Source organism: Aplysia californica, unplaced genomic scaffold, assembly GCF_000002075.1.
Source record: "Aplysia californica isolate F4 #8 unplaced genomic scaffold, AplCal3.0 scaffold00102, whole genome shotgun sequence".
Taxonomy (NCBI): Eukaryota; Metazoa; Mollusca; class Gastropoda; order Aplysiida; family Aplysiidae; genus Aplysia; species Aplysia californica.
This window is the reverse complement of record NW_004797372.1, coordinates 1,084,842-1,103,655: the sequence shown is the minus strand read 5'-3', so window position 1 is coordinate 1,103,655 and position 18,814 is coordinate 1,084,842.

Genomic DNA, 18,814 nt, shown 5'->3' with positions numbered 1-18,814 from the left:
CCTTCTGTTGTTTTCCCTGTTGGTCTTACTTTTTCCCGGCATCAAATGACTGTTGTGTTATGTTTCTTCTTTATTAACTGAAATCAACATTTTTCCTGCCGGTCCTGTGTACCTTGTCTCTATCATAGAGTCTATGGCGTCCTCATACTGTGATTCGAAAATATTCTTCATTTATATGTTGTACCAACATAGGCTTCTTTCCATAAATTTTGGGGCTTGTACCAAGGGCCTGCCCGACCTACTCTTTTATCGACTTAGAGCTTCTGAGCCAAGGTTTACTAAACGAAAGTATATATTATATAGGCAAGTGGGACGATCTGAATTTTTTGTGATCTGTTGTAAAGATTTAATTCTCAAAACTGCCTTGGCAGGAAATGAGATCAACTTTTTAGAAGGCCCTTTCCTACCTGTCGGAGTAGCAGGAATCAAACTTAATACTTCAAGTTTGCCGTTAGAAATTTTTTCTCTGAAGACAGTATCTCCTAGTTGACACCCATCTTAATAGTCTGATGGTGAAGAGTCTTAAGAATGTTTCAAGAACCCAAGAACAAGTAATGGACTTGGACTAAACCCAGTTTCCTGCCCCACAGTCCTCTGTTCCAACATTAGATCTTATGGTAAGCCCACCGTCTTAGTGTGGCTTTTAGTTGTCCAGTTCTCTGTGTGGTGATGAGCCAGCAGGATGTTGCACCAGGAACAGATAAAGACATCTCATTATATTGTATATAACGGTGTATATATATATATATATATATATATATATATATTCATTGTTTCAGGAAGCAACATCCCTGCACTCCGGACATGTCCATTGATGCTCCGTTGCTCTCTCCAAAATGTTGCCGAGTGTCCTACTGATTGTGCCAGTGCACATCTGGTTGAACGTTCTTCTGTTCTTTCTAGCAAGGATGCCCGATTTTCCGCTTCCTTTTTGTATCCCCAAAAGCATTATCCTCTCCACGGCAGTACTGGCCTCTGCCTCCCTGTCTTCCTCCTCAACCAGCTGGCGAGATAGATATTTCAGGATCTCGACCCTATCTGGTTGAACCGTATTGTCAACTAAGGTGGCCTCACCAGCCAATCTGTTGGCTTTTTCATTTCCCCTAACACCTGCATGGCCAGGGCAGAAAATCCATGTAAGCGATTGTATAGGCATTAAATATGGAAGAAATAGGTGAAGCATCATGGTGAAATCAGGGGCTGGTCAAAATAATGAAATTGAAGACAACTGCACTTTTCCGCGCCCCAGTCTTTCAATTTTTACAGAATTTTTTGTTTCTGGCTCAACACCTTTTATTTCCATTTGAAAACACATTTCTGTGTGGATTTTACTGGACAATATTGATTAAAAGCACAAAAATTGTAAATTTTCAGTTTCCAAGGACTCTCAAGCTATACAAATTACCAGATTTTGGCTGCCATTTTCTCGCTAATTTTACCTCTGAACCCTGGCAAACCCACCTTTTCCTTTTGCAAACATCTCGATGTATATATTCAAGATAGATAGATGAGTACCCTTTTCATCGAAAGCAAGACAAATGAACAAGCTTTAAGATGATGCTAAAAACATACCCAAAAATTGACGAGCCCCGGAGTCCACTGCATATAGACTATTGACACATAGTTATCTAGGCTCTATAGGTAAATACGTTTTTTTTCCCCTTTTCTAAAGTCGCAGAAGTTGAACTGTGGATTCTCAATAAGACTCTGGAGTCAGCATGCACTATAGAGAGTTTAAAACTAATGTGGAAGAACTTTTGTGTACTGCAATCTCATTTAAATCAGAAGGGTTTCAAAAATATTTTTTGTTAGTTGAACAATTTTCAAGAAACAAGGCTACATGGCATTGGACAGAATGGCGAGAGCCCAGCTGTTGATGGATCGATAACAACAACAACAAGAAACAAGTCATCGATATCCGTAAAGTAATGCAGAAAAGAAGTGAAGTGTAAGGAACACACCACACAAAAGTATCTTCAAACCTTCTGCAGCGTTGCCCTGTCATATCTCTTGCATTGATGAAAAGAATGGGCCGAGACTGAGAAGGAGACAACGGAATGTGGCGTCGGTAGTCTACTGGTTAGGCTAAAGGGCTACAGGACTCGTAATCGTGAGGTACCTCGTGGGTTCGGGGATTCGAGCCTCAGGCCAACCTTGTGTCTTTGGGAAGGGCACTCAACACAAATTTACCTCACTTAATCCAGGTGAGAATAGGTAGGCCCACCCGGCCATATACAACGAAAGTTCTTGTCCGCATGTTAGTGTTCTAGCACCTACAAAAATTGGCAGCTTGCACTGTAGTATGCTTCCCAGGAAGGTGAGATTGTTTCAGAATGCTATAATAAGGTCTGCTGGGGTAAAAATATTATATTGTTAAGTGTACAGAACTTGCTGTTGAGCTGGAATTTGCATTTTACAAATGCTGTCTATTATTATTATTATTATAATAAATAACAATAATAATAGGCCTCACCAATGATATCAAGCTTTCCAATAATGCTTTGACGTTCTCAGAGAGCCGGCATTGTAAAAATAATCAGCCACAAGCGTGTGGACTCAAAGCACAATTTGATTTAAATTCCAGTTTTTGGAAGTCTTCTCTTGAAGAAATTTGGTTAAAATAAAATATAGATCTTGCCCCGTCATTTCAATAAAGTACTTGATCTACTATCTAGAACGCAACACCCTTGATTTAAAAAATGTGGTTGCAACTATGTCTTAGAGGCACAGGAAACAAGTGACTGTGATCATCATGATAGAGTTGCTTTCACACATTTTTTCAGGGTACAAAAACAAAAAAACAACATAATATTACAAGGTTTGTGCTTTTGTTTGGCTCAGATGCCAGCCATCAATCTCTTATGGTTGATGTCCGATTTTAAACCTGGATCTGCTTGAACATAAAAATGATTTTCAGAAAAAGGGGAACAAAACATAATTTTGTTCATACTATCTACCACAATTGGGTTTTTTAGTAAGTGTTTTCTGGCTCTCATGACTGCATAAGGTCATATGAGCTTGCGGGGCATTGTAACCATTTTCAGTTGGTAAGAAATTTTGAATTTTGCCCGGGTGGTGGGTGAAGCCAACTCTTATCGATTTTGGACAACCAAGGGATCCTTAAGGGACCTCCGAGATTTTTCACCCTTATCCGAGAAGGCTAGGTGTAGATCTTACCTACCATAAGAATAGGGGTGTGGCTGAAAGACAGCAGTTAGAAGGAGCCAAGGAGTAGTATTATAGTTTCACATTACCACAATTGGAAATACTTAATCTGAGTTTTTTAAAGTTATAGTAGAGGTTTTACGGCACTCACAACTGCATAAGGTCATATGAGTGCCAAGGGGTGGATGACAACAGAGAAGTCGTTAAAGGGAACCAGACTTACTCTGCTCACCTCTCTAGCTTCAACAGCACAAAGTCTGCTTCGACTATCAAGGCACCCCGGAAATAGTGGGTCACAAGAGTGTGACAAACATACAAAAGAAGTAGAAGAAAAATGACAATAGTAAGGATTAGGAAAGAAAAAGCAGTAGTTCCCTGTTGTAGATCAGGCACAGTTAGGAGTGTGACATTGATGAATCAGCCCATTTACAATTCTACAGTGCATGAACGAGAAATGTCCCCGGGGGGTAACTTAATCTGAGTACTGAGATAATAACAAAAAGTGTGCTACCTATTGTGTGTTTGTGTGTTGTTTAAATGATCTCACAGTGTGCATTTTTTGTCCTTATAATTCATGAGTCAAATGTTGAGTGATCATGTGATCATTCTGCATTGGACTGTGCTTGGAGTTTTCTACTGATAAGGCACTATATAAATTCTCGTTTTTATTATTGACTACTTAACCTATGGCATACTTCAAACACTTTAGTTTGAGTAATGAGAAGCACATTAACACTAACAGTCATTTAGTTTTAGTGAAAAAGAAAAGTAAGATGTACGATAGACAAAAACAACAAATGGAAAAAAAAGTAGCATTCGTCAGCAGCACTTTCAACCATGTGCTATACTTTGTTTGGTTAAGCATTTTACGGCACTTACAACACAATAAGGTCGTATTATATAAGTGCTAAAGATTAGAGGAGACACAAGGGAGTAACAAACACATAAAAAAGAAGGAGAGACAAGGACGATAGACGTTTGATAAGAAAGAAGGAGCAAAGCACCCACCAACCACCCAAGGAAATGTAAGATAGACAGAATCAACTAAGGGAAAGAAAAGAAGTAGCATCCATCAGCAATGCCCTCCAACCACATGCTACACTAGAACAGCAAGACTGTAGAATACTTCATAATAAAATGATTTAATGGATAAAACAGATTCTGTTCATCATTGCGTAGGAAGTAATTGATGCACAGAACTCAGTGATCAGTTCAATGCCAGTACAGAATACAAACATCTGGATTTTGAAAATAAAAATTAATACATAAATAAATCTTGAAATAAATGCATCATGCCAGTTGTTCTCAGCACATAAAAAGGAGCAGCATGGTTTATGTATTCAACGCTCCATCAGCGATAAGATCCACCCCAAAAAAAGACCCATGAACAGACTTGACTTGTGCAGCATACAGAAAATATAATTTTTTAAGTAATTGCGAAGAAAATACATCAACTGGAGAGGTGAAAACAGAAGGAAGCATATTATACAGACTGGAAGTTCTATGGTAGAAACGATTGAGAAATCAGGAGTTATAAAACAAAAACAAGTATGCACACAATCGTCCTCTTCATCTAAGTTCCAAGCTTTCTCTCATAATGTGACTATGTCTTCCGGCTCAGCTGGACCTAGCTTTTAGTTTTCGTAAGCATTTTACAGCACTTGTAACACAATTAGGTCATATAAGTGCTGAAAATTAGAGGTGTTACAAGAGAGTAACAAATACAAAAAAGGAGGAGAGAGAAGGAAAATAGATGTTTACTAAATAGGAAAGAAAGAGTGGACCCCACCAGAAAACCCACCAACCATCCACTGGACCTTGGTTTTTAGGAACATGAAAAAGGGCTGGTTGTTCCGTCTAACACAGAATGAGTTCGAAAATGAGCCAGTATGTACTTTCCTTTGTTACTGCATTCTGAAAGACCTAATATTTTGTGACCATTGAAAGAAGAATTGAGCAGGAATTTAGGCTAACACTAATGCAAGTAGTAAATTTCTCTGACAATATATATATATATATATATATGTATATGTTCCTTGCCACAGCAATTTCAACATTTATGATAAAAACATTATTAGCCTCAGAAACCAAATGTCTGAACACAATAAAGTAAAAAGAGAAATTACATGACAAAAACAGGGAGTTATTTAAAGAGAGATTGTACCTACAGTTACTTCAATGTAAAGGAACTTATGACAGTAGAGAAAAGTCTTGGATTATTTTACTCACTTTCAGAAACAAGACCACTGAAAATTTTCCTGTAAAAAAATAAAGCAGACTTTTTACACTTTGTCGAACGTACCCCATGAAGTACAAAGTGTTTTACTCTTACAAACATAATTACAGGCCTTAGTCCTACAGTACAGCCAGAGGAGGTAAAAGCCGGGCTAACACTTTGATAGATGAAATTCAATTTCATAAATCTTAATCTGGTGATTCTGCCTACTAAAGTAGAATATTAACGTTAGCAAGCTGTTCAAATGTTCTTAGCCAAGAAAGCAAAATTTTTCTGCAGACATATAACACTGTTCCATTCTTTAACAATTGTACCAACTCTATTAATCTCTTCTTGTTTTATTTGTTTTCAACACTTAGAATGTAGATTGCGACAGAATACTTTTGAGCACATGGAACCAATACCGCAGATTAAGAAACTACTATAAAATAAGCTTTAAAAGGGAGTACGTCCTTATAACAGCTGGCCAGAAATTGAAGTATTTATGAGACGTTAGCAACTTCAAAAACAAAATTATAAAAATGGCTTTCAAAGCTATTTAGAGGTATTAATATTATTAGGAAAAGCTGAAGAGTGTATATTTTTAGAATTTAAAAAAATGTAAATATACTGTAACATGTTATTTCACCAACTTAACAAAATCATTACCTTCTGACTGGCTACATGGCAGGCAGTGTTTAGTATGCATTCATAAAAATTGAACACATGGCACTATCTATTTATATATATGTGAGGCAGTGTAGTGAATTCAGGCCCTCCTCAAATATAGAATCAAAGAAGTCGTCATTTTTCTTGGTGTTGGGCAATTTAAAAAAAATAATTATTATTTGGGCTCAGCTCCACATATTTCGGTGTGGATGTTACCGAAAAAAGTTGTATAAAACCACCAAAAATGTAAACTATTTCTGATTTCTATAGACACTAAAGCTTTGAAAGTCACCAAACTTCAGCGGCCATTTTCTCACTAATTTTACCGCTAAGACTAGGCGAACACCACCACTTTCAATGACAAGTATCTGTTCTTGTATTCACGATAGATGGGTATTTTTTTCACCAAATGCAAGACAAATGAACAAGTTTTCAGATGATACATGTAATTATAACTCCACATGCCCAAAAATTGACGAGTGCCTGATTCCACTGCGCTGTGACACAGATCTATATTATTCTGAATGATATGTACTTTTCAAAACATTTGCATACACAGAAGAAAAAAAAATTACTATTTAAATCCAAATCATGAAACCAACCCAGATTAATCAAGCTCCAGGGCCACATTCACAACTTTTCAGAGCAAGCAGAAAAAGTGATCCTTGAAGTTCCCTAAAAGAGAACTACACTTAAACCATGACAGTCATAGCAGCATAGGGCTGGGAAAAGCAAAACAGGAAAACAAAGAAACTGAAAGAAAGCAAAAACAGTTGGACCTAGTGATGGTGCCCTCTGACTGGTTGTGACTATTACAGTCATCCCTGAAAAAAATCATCCACAGAGACAAAATGACAATAATTGTTCTTAGTCTCCTTCGATTACAAAAGAATAAAGGGGTATAATTTTATTTCCTTTTTAATCATAAATTCTTCTATAGAAATACACTTTACAAACCATTCTTAAACTTTCATGAAGGAATGTCTTAGCCCATATGATGGATATAAATAAAGGGTTTCTAAGCTCACAAAGACAATTTTTCAATGATAACAAATTGGTAGTAATAATTCTTATCATAGTTTTCCTCTCAGGTCTTCACATGCATAAAGTCATACATGTTTGCAGAGATAAAATACAGGTAATTCAAAGACTCTGTATTTGTATAGTTTCTATTTGCTCAATTATGATCTGGACATTGGATCGTTACTGAGTTAACTAAACTTAAAGAAACAAAAGGTACTCCTTCCTCAACTTCCTCAAGCAATAAAAGAGGTGAAAGTCTATTAGTGGTAAGCTGCAGGAATACAAGATGGCAAGTCATAAAAACATCTCTTAAAGGAATTGCAGCCCTTGTCTCTTTTCAGTGATAGAATCCAAAAGCAGCTTACAGCATTACTACTCCCATTTTGCTGACTCAGCATATCATGTTTTATTTTTCAGCTGATTTGTTGTCACAATTCAAGTTTTAACATCTTTGCTGTTCCATAAAAAATTCAATAAGAAATTTCAATTTTGGTACAATAATTAACAAAACATTTTGTATTTTAAAAAATATTCTTGGTCTCTCATACCCCTACTAAAGACAGTGTTGAAAAAAGCATAAGAAAGGTTTATACGAGAACTGGGAGGGTTTTCAGAGGGGTAAAATGCATAATAAATATATATCATTTCAACATTGTGGATTTTCCCCTATCATCGGAGGTTCTGGAATGAAACCTCCTATAAAAGGAATACTGTATTGCAGATTCCGACATTTACGATTTTATGTTTTGGGACTCAGCTTTAATTGAGAGCACAAGTTTGACTACGAGTGATTGCGGCACAGTTGGTAATTAATTAAAATCTAATCTATTGTAAAGAAGTTCAGTTGGTAATTAATTAAAATCTAATCTATTGTAAAAAAGTTCGAAGTCCCAATTCTGATTGGGGATGGGGGTTGGGGGGGGGGGGGGGGGGGAATAAAAGCAAGTAAAAGAAAAGATAGAGAGATAACAAAAGAAAATAGGACATAAAAATTGATGGGCAAAAACTAGGTTGAATAAAAGTCAATGAGACAGAAACTTGAAAATGCAGCAGTAGTCAATATCAACAAGAGGGAACATAACAAATATAGCTGAATAAAAGAACATAATTGCTTAAAGTATTGGTAAGGAAAAAATAATAAAACATGCTGAAATTTAAAAAAAAAAAAAATTATAAATGAATGGTGTGTTGTTGCAGTAATGCAACAAGAAAAGCTGAAACTTGGAGCATGACATTTAAAAGTAAAACTAAAGTTACATGGAAGGAGAAAATATTATGCCATTATCACAAATTTGATGTTGAAGGTCCGATGAAGAATCTATATACAAAGAACATTGATCAATTATGGTTTAAAGCATAGGAACTCCCATCGGATCATCACCAGAGGGAGAGACGGACTGATAATTACAAACCCTTCAACATGATTCAAACAAACAGACTGTCCAAATAACACATGTACAGCAATTATTACAAACCCTTCAATATGATTCAAATATACAGACATTACAAACTCTTCAGGATGAATCAAGTGTACAAAAAGCCCAAGTACTATGGAAACTCAAAAAGTATCTGAAAGCTGAGACAAAGAATGCACCCTTTGTACACAGGTTTAGGCCACCACTGAATATATCCTGGTTGTACTACAAAACACTCCATGATTCATACAAGTAAATGTGAGGCAGCATTGTGGAATCAGGCTCTCGTCAATTTTTGGCCATGTAGAGTTATTGGTATCATCTTAAAGCTTGTTTACTGGTCTTTATATGGATGAAAAAAAATATCCATTTATCTTGAATACAAGTCGAGATATTTGCGAAAGAAGGAGATGGGGTTCACCTATTTTCAGAGGTAAAATTAGTGAGAAAATGGCCTCCAAAGATTTGGTATTTCCTTAGCAAAAGAGTCCGTGGTAACTAAAAATTTACATTTTTTGTATCTTTAATCAACGTTTTTCAGAAGAATCCACACATAAACGAGTTCTTTAATGGGTATGAAAAGAGTTTAGCCGAAAAACAAAAATTTGATAAAAATTCACAAACCTGCGGAAAAATGCAAGTTTCTTCACTTTGATTATTTTGACGAGAGCCTGATTCCACCATGCTGCCTCACAAATCACTATGTGAATGTATACCATGGTTTGCGTCACAGATACCCCCACCCCCCCCTCCCCAAACAAAAAAAATATTTGAATAAATAAATATATAAATAAAATAAACCTACAAAAAACAAAAGTGAACGCAACGTTCTGACTGTTTGAGTAAAGAAAAGCACATCGACACAATAATGGTCATTTAATGCTGAAAAAAAGTAAGACAGACAGACACAAAAAAACAGGGTGAAAGTAAAGATATAGGACCTACCAGTGGCGCGCTCCAAACAAGCACCAAATGGAAGAAAAAACAAAAACAGCTTTGTTAAGTCTCTAAAGTAAAGTATTCAAATCCTCAGCCTGCATCCTTGTGAGGGTTCATATTGATTATTCTTTTTCAAATGTAGGTGCTTTTACGCCTCCATCAACACAATATCATTCAAAAGGCAGGCTCCAAATCCTGCCTGTCAGGGTCAACCCAGGCTGAGAGGGATACATCCAACCAGAAAGACAGAGATACAAAATAAAAATTTTCTCCCCATTCGAGAATTGAACTTGTGTGTTTCCTTGCGTGTGACAACAAAGCGAATAACCGCAACACCGCAAACGGCGGTAAGTCTTTCTGAAAAAGAAAGAAAAGGCCACTGCCGCAATTTTACTGTTCCTTGCAAAAAATCATTCAGGGCCTGACTCCAGCATGGCCCAGGTCAAGGAAGCCACGCACAACACATTGTCATTGTGGTCCATAGAGTTTGTTCATTCCTTCAGTCTGTGTTAGTGGGTGGGGGTAAATCCCATGACCTGCATTACAGATACAAAATATGCAGTCTCAGACTAGTGGTCTATGTCTGATTTTAAAATGTGTGTGTGCCTTGAGAAAGGTCCCCGTTGTCAGAAATTTTGGATATTGAAATAAAATAAGAGCATATTTTTATTGTAGCAGATTCAATGCTGAACACGCCAAATATCTAAAGTGGTTTTAAAGATATGCCACATTTTGTAACACAGGATTTAAAAACAAAAATTTGGAGAAAAATGGCTTTAATCTTAGTATATATATTGACCCAATCTCTTGCAACATGTTGCAAAACTAATTAATTAAAAAAATACATAGACATAAAATGTCATAACATTCCTTCAATATGTTATTCAGAATGATTAAACATAAATGTTTCTGATGAAACAACATTTTTGACTAGGAAAAATATTTTTGGCCTTTTCACCCCGTTGCTTAAAAATAGCTTTGCAGACTACTGGGGACCTTTCTCCAGGCACATACCCCCCCAAAAAAAGGAAAAGAAAAAAAAAGCACAACACAAAAACTTAGATTCCTTCCCCAGAGATTCCAAACTCAAGTCAAATCCCAACTGATCTTATACTATGAACCCATCTATTACGGGTGTGTGAGTACTCGAGTCTACACCAACACTAGACTATCGATCTAGCCACTTTGAGTAGGCCTACTCATTCGAATAGCTTTTAAATACTCGCACTCACTCGAGTTAAAAACCTCAGAGTATTGAGGTAAATATACTCAAAGGGAGGCTTTAAGTCAAAGCAAAGATTTTGCAATCTTCATTGCTTTTGTTTGTTGCTGCATTGTAATTGCATTGCATTTTTTTTCACCTTTTTCTTTTGCAGTTTTCAGACCATCTTAGTAATTTGTTGTTTTTGCCATTATCAATACTGTTTTTTCTGCTTTGCGCATTTTTGTTATAAATAATTATACTATCAGCACCACAATTAGCACTTCAAAATTAGTGTATCAAGGATTGGAAGATGCATTGAAAAATGAGAATAATATTAAATCAAGCAAAAGTATGCATATTGATAGATTCGCCTGAACGGATCTAGGTCTATAATTTTCTACCCTTACACATACAAAAGAAGTCTCTTTCTCACACACACACACATATTACACACACTAATAAACACACACACAAAAACAAACAAACACATACACGCACACACAAACACATACACGTGCGAACACACAAACACATACACGCGCACGCGCGCGCGCACACACACACACACACACAAAAACACATGCGCGAATGTGATCACACAAAAGGATGCTTCAAATGATTTAAGTATAACTTGTCTGAGATTCGATTGCATGCATTCTCCATTTCTCACAAGCCATGATTAATTTTTAACCTCATTTAGGCGAATCCTCCCTTCTCTTTATATTATTCTTTAATCAATTATTCTGTCTGTCTGTCTGTCTGTCTGTCTGTCTGTCTGTCTGTCTGTCTGTCAAAAAGAGAAATCAGTTTATTGAAAGCTGCAAGGAAGTTCCCCCAATGTGCAGATTTTATCTATTATTTTCTTTTAAGTGGTGTAATGAGACAAACAGGCTATGAACGTTTACCAAAACTTTACAATGGCATTTTCTGACTTTGATATAATCGCTGCTTTTTATATTAATCCTTTTGAGTAGCATTGAGTCACGGGTGTTTTAATTTCCTACAGTTATTTCACAGTAATGTCTAACCTATGTCATGTCTCAGTCTGAGAGAATAACACACACCTCGATCATACTTTTGAACTCTAGAATATTTAACTAGTGCCTCTGTATAATATTCCCCCCCCCCCCCCAAATTACGCCACCACCCCCCCCCCCCCCCAAAAAAAAAATTAAAAAATCTTTGAGCTCTATTACAATAGGACACAGGTTATAACATATCACGAAAAAAAGTATGAAGCTGAAGCATCTGAGATCCCTGAAGTTCTGAAAAGATGAAGGAAAAATGTGACCACCAAAATCTCTCTATTTATTCTGACCCAAGCTCTGTATTCAGCAGTATCAGGGCGACCTTCAACACAAAGCAACATTTACTGGTCTGCAGATATACAAAAACAAACACTCTCACTTTTCTTCACTTTGCAAGACTAAAGAAAAGAATTCTAGGAAATAGAGTGTCCATGGTAACTGATAAAACATTATAAGATGCATCAATAACAACAAGGAATATTAAACCAAGAAGATACAAAATCCTCGTGTTGTATTTTGGGTGTTAAATTATTTTGTTCTGGGTACAACCCTACCCAAACCATAACGCCAGAAAAATTGTATACAGAGTTAACAGGTAAACAATTCTTTACATTCACTTTACAAGCTCTATTTTACAGGTCCAATAGATAGATAAAGCAGCAGACTCCTTTTCTTCGAGGTAACAAGCTTTACTTTACAGGTGAATTATATAAAGCAGCGGCCTGCCTAGTGCAGAATCAACAGGGTTTCCATGTGAGATCTTCTTATTTACAATGGTCAAAGCCCACATGGTCTGTGGGTCAAATCCCACGATGGATACATGAATCAAACCCTGTATCAGTCGAGGGTCAGCAATGTCAACATGAGTGACAAGAGTAAAAACAACAGCATGGAGAAGGTGATAGGAGTGAAAACCCACACTGTATGTAGACTGTACGTATAGACTGAACGTAGATTGTACGTAGATTGTACGTAGACACTGTACAGATGATCAACAAGAAAGTCACAAACAAAACCCACATACAAAAAGTCTGAAAAGCCAAGCATACCACGGAATACTTGATTGGGGAAAAAAAACCCAGAAATGTTTATATTAAACAAAATCTTGAAAAATTCACAAATTTAAAGGGCAGAAACTTAATGTTTGCCAAGAGGCTAGACATTCTGCCTTGGGCCTCTTTTTAGAGTGATTTTTGTTTACGTCAAACCGTACCCCTGTTTAACCCTTTCATGAAAGAGAGGCCAATTTGATTTTCCTCAAGCACAAGCACTATTTTCCCTCATCTAGAATCCCCAGATACCAGGGATGTTTACACATAACATGATGAACAATGCTTGTTTGTTAGTTTAGTAAGAGTTTTACAGTGCTCGCACCTGCATAAGGTATGCGCCTGATGAAACACAAGTTAATTACATTCACGACAGTTCACAGCATGGCTTAATTTGGGTAAATACTTCTATTAAAACATTAAAAATTCATAGAAAAAAAAATTCTTGGTTTTAAAACAACCTGTTATAGTAGTGTCAGAGCATCAAAAGTAATAATGAGTAACCTGTGCTACAGTGGCATTTTCGCTCTTAAGCCAGAAGAGAAAAGATGTCAATTAGTTCATGAAGGGTTAAACAAACATGCTTTGATCACTTGCGCATTTTTCGAAATTAGCTAACCTAAATCAAACAACATTAACTTGGTGGGTTTGGGGAAATTGACATTCTTCTGACACAGTAGGCCCTATAGTATAGTGATAAACTACTCCTCAACTTCTTAGGAGACAATGTTCTTACTGTTATATGCTCCAGAAAACGCTTTCAATCTAAGGCCTTTCTAGCAGCGCACACAAATGGGATTGCACAAGGCAAAAAATTAAAACTAAAGAGCAGCCTGGGGGGGTGGGGGGGAGGGGGGGGGGGTAAAACACAAAAAAAAAACGTACCACAGAAAGAAAAATTTCATTGCATATTGCGCCTTATTCAAAGAAAAACCTTTTTCTAAAATGAGCTCCTTTTCATTTGTATTGTAAAGAAGAACTAACGTTCCTTCGCAAACGGATGTGTATATTCTGACAAGCAGGACTGTCAGAGCCCTCTGAATGACAGTGGATGGCATGAGCAGAACCACACAAGAACTGGATGAAATGTATCACAAATGTATGTCTAACACAGACTATTTTTAGCACTTATAGATTCAACAGGCATCAGAAAAAAAGGCTCCTGCCCGAAATCAAACTGAAGTACAGTGCAGCCTCTCTATAAACGACCTTCGATATATAACGACATCCTCTGTATAACCACATGGTGCCTAGGTCCAGATTTTTTCCTTGTATATCATTAGTAATAAAAAAACTCGCTATAACGACATATTTCAAGTAAAAACCATGAATAGTGACATCGATATGGTGGTAACCGGCAACTTGAAATTGACAGTGAAGACGAAATTTCAGAATGAATAGTGACATCGATATGGTGGTAATTGGCAACTTGAAATTGACAGTGAAGACAAAATTTCTGGTCCAATGAAAACGCTTGCTTTTCGACCAGAGAAATCCCGAACTCAAAGCCAATAAAAACGCTTGCTTTCCGACAAGTGAAAACACGTTTCACTCCCTTCGGGGACAGTTTTCGGGTATAAGAGACAGCGCTATCTACCGGCTATCAGTATCTCGGATCGCTAATCACAAAAAAACCATCAGGACTTCTCTGTTCAAACTTCAAAAAGAAAGGAGAGAAAGCATGGGCTACCTTGGAGTAGCTTGAAAAAAACTCTGAATAGGGAACTAATCAATTTCACTGGTCCACAGATCGTACCGTTGCATTTTTAGAGTACTTTACCCCCCCCATATCCCCCTGGCCATTTTTGGTTGCCTCTCTATAACGCCAACTCTACTCTATGTAATGACATGTTTTTCTGGTCCTGATGATTTCGTTCTAGAGAGGCTGCACTGCATTCTTTTTAGGCATACAATGGGAAAGAGCGTAACTGCTACAGATGACAGTCAAGCCCTCTTCTCTCACTTTTTCTTTAAAAAAAAAAATGGGCCTACTTATCAGTCTAGAGAAACACAAATCACATGTAAGGAAAAGAAGGGGGGATGAGGTGGTAAAACAAATATCTAAATTCTTTTTCATATTTTTGACCCAATTCAGTGTCATCAGTAAAATTGTAATATTTTGTTCATAGAGGAATCAGTACATCAACCTTGATGTCAGTAATGATGATAGTGGTATTGATGTAGTATTGATGAAGATGGTAATCATGATGATAAAGATGATGATGATGCTTGAACACTCCTGGGTTCAAAAGAGATAATAAATATATATTTATATATATAATGTATATAAATAACCGTATACACCTATATGAGCAAATCATCTTTCTTGTAACAAACTGCAGATGAAGGGTGTTCTTGATGTTTATACATTACTTTCAAAGAGACCATGGTCTACATGGGCTGAGAAATTTAGAGCATTTTGTGAAGGAACAAACTAGAAGAATTGGTACCGTACATAATACAATATTCATTGCTTCTGGTCTAACACAGTCAGGATAGAAAGTAGTGACTACTTGCTCACAGGCTGCTCCCTGTATATATATATATATATATATATATATATATATATATATATATATATATATATATATATATATATATATATATCATTGTAACTGTTAACGTTTTACTCCCCAATTGACAAATTTTAGACCATTTAGGACCATTCATCTTGCCTGCCAGTGCCAACATCGGCTGAGACGGATAAAACGTCCCAGTAGACAGACGGAGATATTCAACCAAAAACTCCCCAGAAGGGAACTGATCTCACATCTTCTACATGCAGTGTTAAAAAGTGTCAGTCAGAGTTAGACCACAATGCCAGTCCCTGTATTGTAAAGAATTTAGTACAAACGAAGACCAAGAAACAAATCATAAAGAATGTTCCGAGGAAGTTATGATACATTCATCATAATACATTTTACACATGTATACAAATTTCACTGGGAAAATAATCCATCTTCACCATGGACAACACTTTGTCCATGTGTACTTACTCCCTTTAGGTGTAGGCCAAGAATGTATTTATGCTAAAATTTGCACATTTTATCTCTTGGCTTGTGTCAGGCCACAAGTATGTTTGCAACCGGAAGGGATGGAAGGAGAGATAGATAAAGAGAGAGAGAGAGAAAAAGGGAGGGAGGGAGAGAGAGAGATAGATAGATAGATAGATAGATAGAGAGAGAGAGAGAGAGAGAGAGAGAGAGAGAGAGAGAGAGAGAGAGAGACAGACAGACAGACAGACAGACAGACAGACAGACAGACAGACAGAGAGACAGAGACAATAAGGGCAAAAAAGGAGAGGAGTACGTTTTACAAGTGTTGGCATTTTTGTGTGGTCAGCTGTCATGAAATTATCAAAATGATTTGGCCGTAAACAATGGAAACCATTTAGAGCCACACTGGGATGGGCACTATATACAAGAATCATTGTCATTATTACAAAGATCATCACTGAAGACTAGCCACGAATGCCAAGTCTGCTAAGAAAAGTACAAAGTACAATTAACAAAAATTATGGACAAATGTCTAAATTACCTATTTGTTTGTTTGTTCAAGTAAAAAGGAGCATACTGATATAATAACCTTCATTAAGGGCACTGCAAAAATAAGAGAGATAGACAAAAACAATAGACAGAAAGAAAAAAAGTAGGACTTTGCAGCGACTTTCTCCAAACATCCACAAACTAAATATTAAATATTTTATCATAATTTTCAGCAAAGAAGACCAATACAAAATGCCTAAATAACAGCACGCTTACAAGTTGGACCTGAACAATGATTGGTTACCTTTTGACTAATGTTTCTTTACTATCCTACCTCGCAGTCATGTGTGGTGGAGAATTAAGTTTAGAGGCTTGAGAAAAGATTGAAGGGAGAAGGAAGGGAGGAAAGGAGAAGGAAACAAAATGTCTTTACTTAGGCTATCTGTTACCACAAGAGTATGTGGCAAAACAAACCAATTTCAACTTCACAGGGTTCCCACTCATGTCTTTTTTTCAAAGTTTTTTCAAAGTTTTCGCCAGAATTTTGTAACCATTTCCTCAGCGATGAAGAAATCGCCACTGATAGGTTATTTTCAATCACCAAGTTTATCAGGGCTGCCCACTCATCAACACTACTATGTTTTAGTAATCAACAAATATGTTAGTAATCTGGCTTTGAAAATTAAAATTAACCCTTCCAGCCCTAAGCGCTTATATTTTCAGCAGCGCTTGTACCTCCCACCGTCCCAAGAGCATATATTCTCAGTTTCAGGGGGGGGGTACCGAATTTGCACATTAAAAAAAATTAGCTAACCTTTTTCATAATATTTATTCATTTACCTTTAAACATTGGGTATTCAGTGCAAACCTTATATCCTGATTGTGCATTACTATCCACCGTGCTGTGTGCTACAGTTCATTGTTTCAAGTTTCAAACTTGATGCTTTGGGGGGTTTTTATTCTCTCATTGGCCAAGGTCATCGGTGGCACATAACTCAAAAGCGCAGGAATTTTTCAACACCTTGTGGAAATACTGTTGGCCTTATTTCTGGCTTTGGCACAAGTAATGTTTTTCTCAGACAAAGTGGCACTGAGCGACTACAACAAGGGCTCTATGCACAGAGCCTGTTAGAGTTAGACTGCTGTACGCCAGAAAGAGTAGGTGGTTTGGGGTAGCTGAAGAGCAAATCATTTTTCTTTAATAGGAATCAAGGATGTTAGCCTCGTATTTTCATATAATTGAAAAAAAAGAAATCATAACATAACTATTTTGCCAAATTCATAATCATGGGCAGCCTTTTGATTTCCCGGTTTTCCCCAGCTTATTTTCATTTTCATAGTCTTTTCCCGAATGGGAAAATTGAAAATGAAATTCCTGCCTTTTTCCTGTTTTCCTGGCTGAATGGGAACCCTCACTTCAGTATCTTCTGATTTGATTCAAATAAAAATATTGAATTTTGCCCAATTTGCAAGCTGTTGTTTCTGTGACCTGTGGCAAAATTGATCGAAATGAGAATGGACAAAGTTTGAATCCCTGTGTACTAACACTCCTCTTAATCCAGCTTCCAATTACAATATCAGAAGAATAATCAAAGGGGTACTTGAACAGGTGGGTGGTTGATAGAGAAGAAATACACAGTCCTCGAAACGATTTATTCCTTGGCTCATGTGGCATTTAGTTTCATATATGAAACACTTGAATAAAACAAAACAAACCTAAAAATAAAAAGCAAAACAAGCACATGTGATTTCTAAATTTACGGTCAGCAGTAAAAGTAGGCGCTCTGCCTTTGAAAAGAGAAAATATGTGTCTAGAAGAGAGAAGGACGCTCCTCTCCTTTGGCATCAGCAGAGGCTCTGTCGTTGATTGATTGTAAGCATTGTCCACCTCCATAGATTCAACTTAGATCTTTGGCCTTGCCTGTTAGGGTCAACCCTGGCTGAACAAGATACAGCATTCTTGCAGATATAAGAACATACGGTACTCCATGAAATAATATTCTACGAACAGGAATCAAACACAGCTTCTGCGAGCAATTATGAAGAGCCTGACCATTATTATATGACAGATGCCAGAACCCTGCAGTTGTCTTTACCGGGTCAAAAGGACCCACTTGTCATAGAGAGGAAGCTGCATAAGAAACTATCTTTCTGTAAGAACATCTTTCTGTCAGAACCTCTACAGGGCTCATTTAGCAATAACAAAAACCAGGAGAAGAGTTTCTGATGTAGGAAGTGAATAAATAAAAACATTTTATCACAATAGATATTTCATCACAATGTTCAAAAGCAAAAATATATGTTTTTCAGTTCTTCAACCCCCCCCCCCCCCCCATCCCCCGATTCCTCTCCCCAAAAGGTCATACCACTTATGTGTGACAGTAAGGTTGTCATATTGTTATTCTTTCCGGGACTAGTTATAGGACAAAATTTATTTACCTAGACAAGAAACCATGACTCTAAAATATAATCATGCCCTCAAACTAAAATTCAAGAGAACAAAATCAAAAGACTGTTTCATGCGTAAAAAGAAAAACAAAATCTAACATGAATCAATTAAAAACCCATAGCATGCCCACCCCAATAAGTCACTAGAGTGAACATTTTCAAGCACAGCTTCCA